The sequence below is a fragment of the Marmota marmota genome, unplaced genomic scaffold, assembly GCF_001458135.2.
Source record: "Marmota marmota marmota unplaced genomic scaffold, marMar, whole genome shotgun sequence".
Taxonomy (NCBI): Eukaryota; Metazoa; Chordata; class Mammalia; order Rodentia; family Sciuridae; genus Marmota; species Marmota marmota.
This window is the reverse complement of record NW_026000211.1, coordinates 36,622,202-36,629,604: the sequence shown is the minus strand read 5'-3', so window position 1 is coordinate 36,629,604 and position 7,403 is coordinate 36,622,202.

The following is a 7,403-nucleotide window of genomic DNA, read 5'->3' as shown; positions in this document are numbered from 1 at the left end:
GTGGATTCCGCTGGGAAGGAATTCTGTCGGCGGAACTCTGGTGATGTCACCACTCTGCTATGGCGGGCCCCAGGCTCCTTGCCAGAGTGTCCGAAGGGAGGGGTGGGACTGGTCTGTTTCTGGTTGGTTTCAGCTCCCGTTTTGCTATTTCATGAAGGCTTGGCGAGAGACCTCTTCCTAGAGTCCCTGCACCACTCCTGCTGCGCTGCGCCTCGGAGGCTATCCGCCCTGACGCGGGGGCCGGTGCAGGCAGCCGACAGTCGCCGAGTCGCGCGGGCAGCGGCTGGCGGGTCTGGACCTCTGCGCTGAGTGGCGGAGATTCACTCGTCTAGCGCAGACTGTCCCTCCAAAAATCCTACCGATTCCCGGCCGATCTCTCTTTAGTGGAATTTTACTAGGAGTTTCTCAGCAGGTCGTATCTAAGCGTATCCATGCGTCTCTCTGACCCCGTTGTTGAGGAGGTACTGAAAGCGCTGCCTCCAGGCAGCCGACAGTCGCCGAGTCCGTGCTTTCTGATTTTAAATTAAATTGATTTGATTCTTTTGCTGAGGCTACAACACCAAATAAAAGGTTACTAAAAATAATGTATGTGCATGATATTGTTTCAATTAAAAATTTTGTTCTAATTCATAATAATATTAACATTACTCTGCTCAGTGATGTTTTGTATTCCCTTGATTGACAAAAAGATTTTATATCTTAGAGATCTTTAGAATCAGATAAAATGGGGAGGGTAAATAAACTCCCTGAATCTAAATTTCATTATGGCAGCAGTCCCCAAGATTTATATCAGGTTTGCTAATCCATGCTTATGACCATGGATACTTGCAATGAAAAGAAGCAAAGCACAATAAGAAGAGGAATAAAGGTGCATGGGGAAAAATGGAGGAAACCAAGCACAAAAATCTAAAAGTTATTTTCCAGTCCAGGACATGTGTTTATTACCTCCAACAATGAGTTGTCACAATAAATATGAAATACTACCTATATCTCATCAGCTCATTCTAATTATCTTTTTATAAAGTCAGTGCCCAGGGATTTTTGTTGGGGTTGGGCTGATAAGCATTCTCTGCTTTATTTTAATAGAAATAAGTCAGAATTCCACTTTATCCATCATACACAAAAATGGAACTATGAAATGACTGGGAAAAGCAAACCTGAGGTAATTGGGGTTTCAAAGGTGATGGAAGTCTCCCAAATATCTTAATTTAACTAGTGATGACAATGACATTTAGGGAAGTTTAATAAGTGCCTGAGTTCCACACACCTATTAGCTTTGAATCTTGTATTATATCCCCAAACTCAACATCTTGAGTTTGAGAAAAGCTTTCTTTTTCTTTGAAACTCATATTCCATCAATAGCAAGTCCTATCAATTTTACATACACAGTCAATTTACATTCCATTCATTCTCTTTTCTCCTAATGGTTCCACCATCTCCCTGTAGTGCCAGAGGCCTGAAACCAAACATTCAGCTTACGGGCCTTTGGGAGTCATTTAAAATCTAAACCATAACACCTAATTATTAATTTAAAGATTTCCCTTTTTGGTCCACTTTTCTTTTTATACACTGTTGGGATTTTTATGCCCCTTGGATAGCATACTGCTTAGAACATTGTAACATTATAAATATGAGCTTTTATAGTAATATATTTTAAAATATTAGAGAGTTCATAGTGTTATATAATTTTCTAACTGAATTTGTCTTATTCAAATATTTTATTAAGTTAGGTTCTTTTTTCTCGCCCTCTCCTTTATACAGATGACAAAGATAGTAAGTCTTAGTGAACTTTCAGGCAGTGATGTTACAATTCAAGTGACATCATAGCTCCAGTTTTTCCCTAATCTATATACTCATTCAATCAATCTGATATTCAACATTAAACTCACCAAAAGTTTTCAGAGATTTTCTGGAAATGTCATTATATACCATATTTTCATCACTTTTAGGAGTTAAATACTCTGATCATACATTACTGATACATGAAAATTATTATTTTAACAATGGCAAGTAATGTACTTATTGAACTTAACCACTGTATATAGTATAAACAGCAAATTTGTTTTAACCAAAATATTCAGTAAGCTAGAGTAATTCCTCTCATTTCTGTGATATTTTTTATTTACATGTAAGTGTGTTTACTTCCCACTGGGAAAAATGTGTTTCAAGCACAAGTTATTATATAGATATTTTCATCTTAAATACGTGTTTAATGGAAACCAACTGAAATAAATTACAAAGTATACCTGACTGGTGAAAATTTTCAAAGTATTAGAATAATTATTAAAAATTTTTGAAGAAACATTTAGCAGTTAATAATGTGTAAAATAAATTATTTAAGGTGATTTTTTATTATTTAGTCAATTTATTTTAAAAATTTGTACAAGAAGACTCATACTTCATAGAAGGTAAAGCATATTTTGTGAAAAATTATTCGGTTTAACTTTTAAAATATTTCTCTTGTCCATAATTATAACTGAATGTTAAAATTGTAGTAAATTATAGGAAATCTTGAAATATGAACAAAACAAACTACATGTATTTGGGGAAAAAGACATTTATCTGACTATTCTAGTACAATATTTATGTTTTTTAAAATAGTATTTTAAAGCCTATGAAAAATTAAATTATGTAAACTTATTCTGAATATATATTCTAGACTGTGTAATAATAAAAATCAGTTTAAAATAGGAGTGACCAACTTATTATATGTAAAACACCATTTTTCTAAAATTATTTAATAGAGCTGTATATGTTATAAATGTACCCATAAGGTATAATGGTAGCAAATAAGAAAAAAAAATAATTATATGTACCCAAATTGTTATAAATTAGTTATTCAATGAGACTTATAATAATTCTTTCTTCTGACAGTTACAATTGAAGGAACTCTTGTTTATATTTCACTCAATTGTGGACTATAGAATATGAAAAACTTAATTTTTTTAAATCACTGTTTTTATTTCTTGTGAAGAGTGGTGAACTTAAAAATAATAAAGGATCTTAAGAATTCCCTTAATAATATATACATATTGTCTACTCTGGATATTAGGGCTCTATCTGACATACAATCAATCAACAAGTACATGAAAAAATGCTCACCATCTCTAGCAGTCAGAGAAATGCAAATCAAAACCACCCTAAGATACCATCTCACTCCAGTAAGATTGGCAGCCATTATGAAGTCAAACAACAACAAGTGCTGGAGAGGATGTGGGGAAAAGGGTACTCTTGTACATTGCTGGTGGGACTGCAAACTGGTGCGGCCAATCTGGAAAGCAGTATGGAGATTCCTGGGAAAGCTGGGAATGGAACCACCATTTGACCCAGCTATTGCCCTTCTTGGACTATTCCACTGAAGACCTTAAAAGAGCGTACTACAGGGATACTGCTACATCGATGTTCATAGCAGCACAATTCACAATTGCTAGACTGTGGAACCAACCCAGATGCCCTTCAATAGATGAATGGATAAAAAAAATGTGGCATTTATACACCATGGAGTATTACGCAGCACTAAAAAATGACAAAATCATAGAATTTGCAGGGAAATGGATGGCACTAGAGCAGATTATGCTTAGTGAAGCTAGCCAATCCCTAAAAAACAAATACCAAATGTCTTCTTTGATATAATGAGAGCAACTAAGAACAGAGCAGGGAGGAAGAGCAGGAAGAAAAGATTAACATTAAACAGATACATGAGGTGGGATGGAAAGGGAGAGAAAAGGGAAATTGCATGGTAATGGAGGGAGACCCTCATTGTTATAGAAAATTACATATAAGAGGTTGTGAGGGGAATGGGAAAATAAACAAGGAGAGAAATGAATTACAGTGGATGGGGTAGAGAGAGAAGATGGGAGGGGAGGGAGGGGGGATGGTAGAGGATAGGAAAGGTAGCAGAATACAACAGTTACTAATAGGGCATTATGTAAAAATGTGGATGTGTAACCGATGTGATTCTGCAATCTGTATTTGGGGTAAAATTGGGAGTTCATAACCAACTTGAATCTAATGTATGAAATATGATATGTCAAGAGCTTTATAATGTTTTGAACAACCAATAAAAAAAAATGTGCAAAATTTTAAATGCCAAAAAAAATAATAATATATACATATTGAAGATTATTACAAAAAAAAATCCCAAAGAAGAAGGAAATTGTCAAAGCTTATTATAAATTATTGAACAGATTATGAAGTTACTGACTAAATTGGAATCAATTAGCTTGACAAAAATATCAATCAGGAATTTTTTTGATGTGATATATGTCATTCCTGATAGGCTGATCCTATTTTGGAGATACACAATATCAAATAATAGAATTATATTTTTCAATTGAAACTATTATCTTAGTACTACCTTAGTATTTTCGGTTCTTTGATCTCTGGGGATGCAGCTTGCAAACATGCATGTATATAGGCTGTATCTAGTAATCAAGGATGGGAAATTGCCTCTGTATAGAAGTGAGAGCTATCACTTCATTTCATATTCTTTTTCAAAAATAAGCCATTTGGCTGTGGCTTAACAAAAGAAAACAGAAAAGTTCATTCCTTTCATTTTACAAAAAAGGGAAGTATATGGATATAGGAATAATACATTAGATATTATAATTAAATATATTATATTATTATATTATATAATAATATGGTTATAAAATATAATAATATGCTTACTGAATATTGTTTTTAATATTTGTGTTATATACAAAAGTTAGTGGAGACTAGTATACTTACTTAAAAGGCATGTTTTAAATTGAATTTTGGTTCCAATGCCAACTAAAACTTTGCATAACATTTCATTACTTAAAGAGGACATCTCTTAAAAGCTCCATAAATTCAGCAGTGTAAAACTATGCAAAAAATTATTAAAACATTGTTTTTTTAGCAGATACTATATTGATTTATGAAGATGTTAACATGTCATTTAACTGTTAAAACTATTAATAACATGACATTCAAAACACAAATCTTATTTTTCACAACTAACATAAATCTGTCATTTAGAAAAATCAAATTTAAAGTTGTAATTATGAAAAAGGAAGCATTTTTCAAGAATTTCTGAGAAAAACATAATTACAATAATGCTAAGACAGAACTGTAAGAATATTTCCTTTTCAGAAATAGTCAATCAAAAGTTTAATCCAAATGACTTAATATTATTACAGTGACCAACCTATTCCATAATGTACTGATTTAATTAAGTGATAAGAATAACTTTTAAAATGAATCCTGAAAAATCTACAATTTGTAAAATAAATTATTTATCACTGCCACATATTAATAGAAAATCATTTTTATTTGTGGTATTATATAATTAAGTTCTTGTGTTAAATCTTTAAAAATATAATCCTAGGTGAGCTTGTATTAATATTTAACATTACACATGAAAATATGAAAGCCAGTTTTAAAATAATTTCTTTCTGTAATATAGCAAAATTTCCACTATTTATGGGGGAAAATCCTGCCTCTATTTGTGCTGTTACATGAATGACATACCATTGAGTTAGGCAATTATTTTATTTTCCTCTCATATTTTAGAAATTTCATCTAGAAAACATATCCTGGTTCATTATCATTATAATCTACTTTAAAAATTGGTTATTTAGCTGTTTTCCACTGTCTTCTGATAAATATAAATCCAAAATCTCATAAACTGAAGGCCTAGTTAAATATTTCAAGACTAATATATCAAATTATATTCCATATATTTTCAAATTCTTGAACCAAATGATAAAATTAACAACAAAATTTGTACTAATAAAAGGAGGGAAAAAACTAAAAAAATATGATAAGCAAGATGAAGGAAAAAAGTAAATTACCACTGGAAACTACATGTATACCAGTCAGTAATGACATGAAGATTTTATCTGTGCTCTATGGGGTAAACAAAATGATATATACAAATTTTAGTTAGACACTAAGCATAAATAATATTGTTCACTATATTAATTACAAAATGTATTATAATTTAAAAGTTTATATAAAGTTACTCCTTAAATATTTGAAAACACATTTATAATTAAAACTTTGCTTATAATGTCTTTATATGAAAGATAATTAAATCTTTTCTGTAAATTATATAGCACTCTCTCCATCTTCTGTTTCAATCCTTCCAGTCTAACCAATTTGGGAGCTTTCAATCAGAGGACCACCTAATAAACCACAGTATTGAATTTAGAGAGATTTGAGGATGTTAGATGAAACAGAGAACTAACAAAAGGAATGAATTATTAATGCTATGAAATTTTCTGACAGGTGGTAAAAGCCCTACAGTTATAAAGATCAATGTACAGACATTCTTCAGATGTCAAATTCTTGTTCATACTGAAAACATAAAATTTTGGGGGAAAATATGTATTAAGATACCAAAAAATAAGGCTCACATAAAATTATTAAAATATATATTTTACTTCAAAGGGTATAGATAAGAAAATCTATAATATTTTCACATATAATAGTATATTTATATTTTGTATTTTCAAGTTTATATTTTGTTATTTTCCTCTATTTTAAATGGCACTAGTACAGAAAGTTATTTAAAAGATATTTTTCAATAAGAAATATCATATGATACTATTTACTAGAAAATTGTAAACAAAGCTTTTATTTCTAATTCAAAATATTTTTTTTATTTTCTGATTTTAAAAAATCAAAGAAGCTTAATTTTTCCAATAAATTCTAAATCTCTAATTTTACATAATATCTTCCTTCATAAGAATAATCTTATATAGTTAAAATATTTAGAGAGAATCCTAAATATTAAAGTACACTTAGAAACATTAAACAATTGTTAATTCATGTCTGAAATATTACTATCAACTTTTCAGTATGGTATGTGTATTATTAAACTTTGGAACTTTTAATAATTTTTCAAAAAAGAAATCTCAATTGTAAAGCAATAAAAATTTGATTTAGGGTTTTTAAAAACTTTCTTAATCTTTTAATATCTTAAATATGTTTGCCTTATTTAGCCTTTCTAATAAATCCATTTATAGGCATTATTATCTCTATTTAACTCACATAGTAATAGCTATAGGTGTCATATTTCATATTATTTTCTCATTTAATCCTTACAATATTCCAATGAAAGGATTGGTATATGTTTCTCCATCATTTAATTGAATGAAATTGCTCTCATTATTTCATATATGAGAATACAGAGACACATGAGTTTTTAAAACTTGCCCTAGTCCCCAGCTAGATTTTGGCCACTTGACATTGAAGTTCTGCTAGATATGATATTTTTCTTTTCTAAATATCATTCTTTACTTAGATTCTTAAATAATTACCACCATATTTAAAAGCATTTGCCTTAATTTCTTTCTGTCTTTCATGATTCTGTATTTCTCCACTCTTCTTTTTTTTATAAGGATTTATTATCTGGGTAACTCTGAACTTGATTTAGC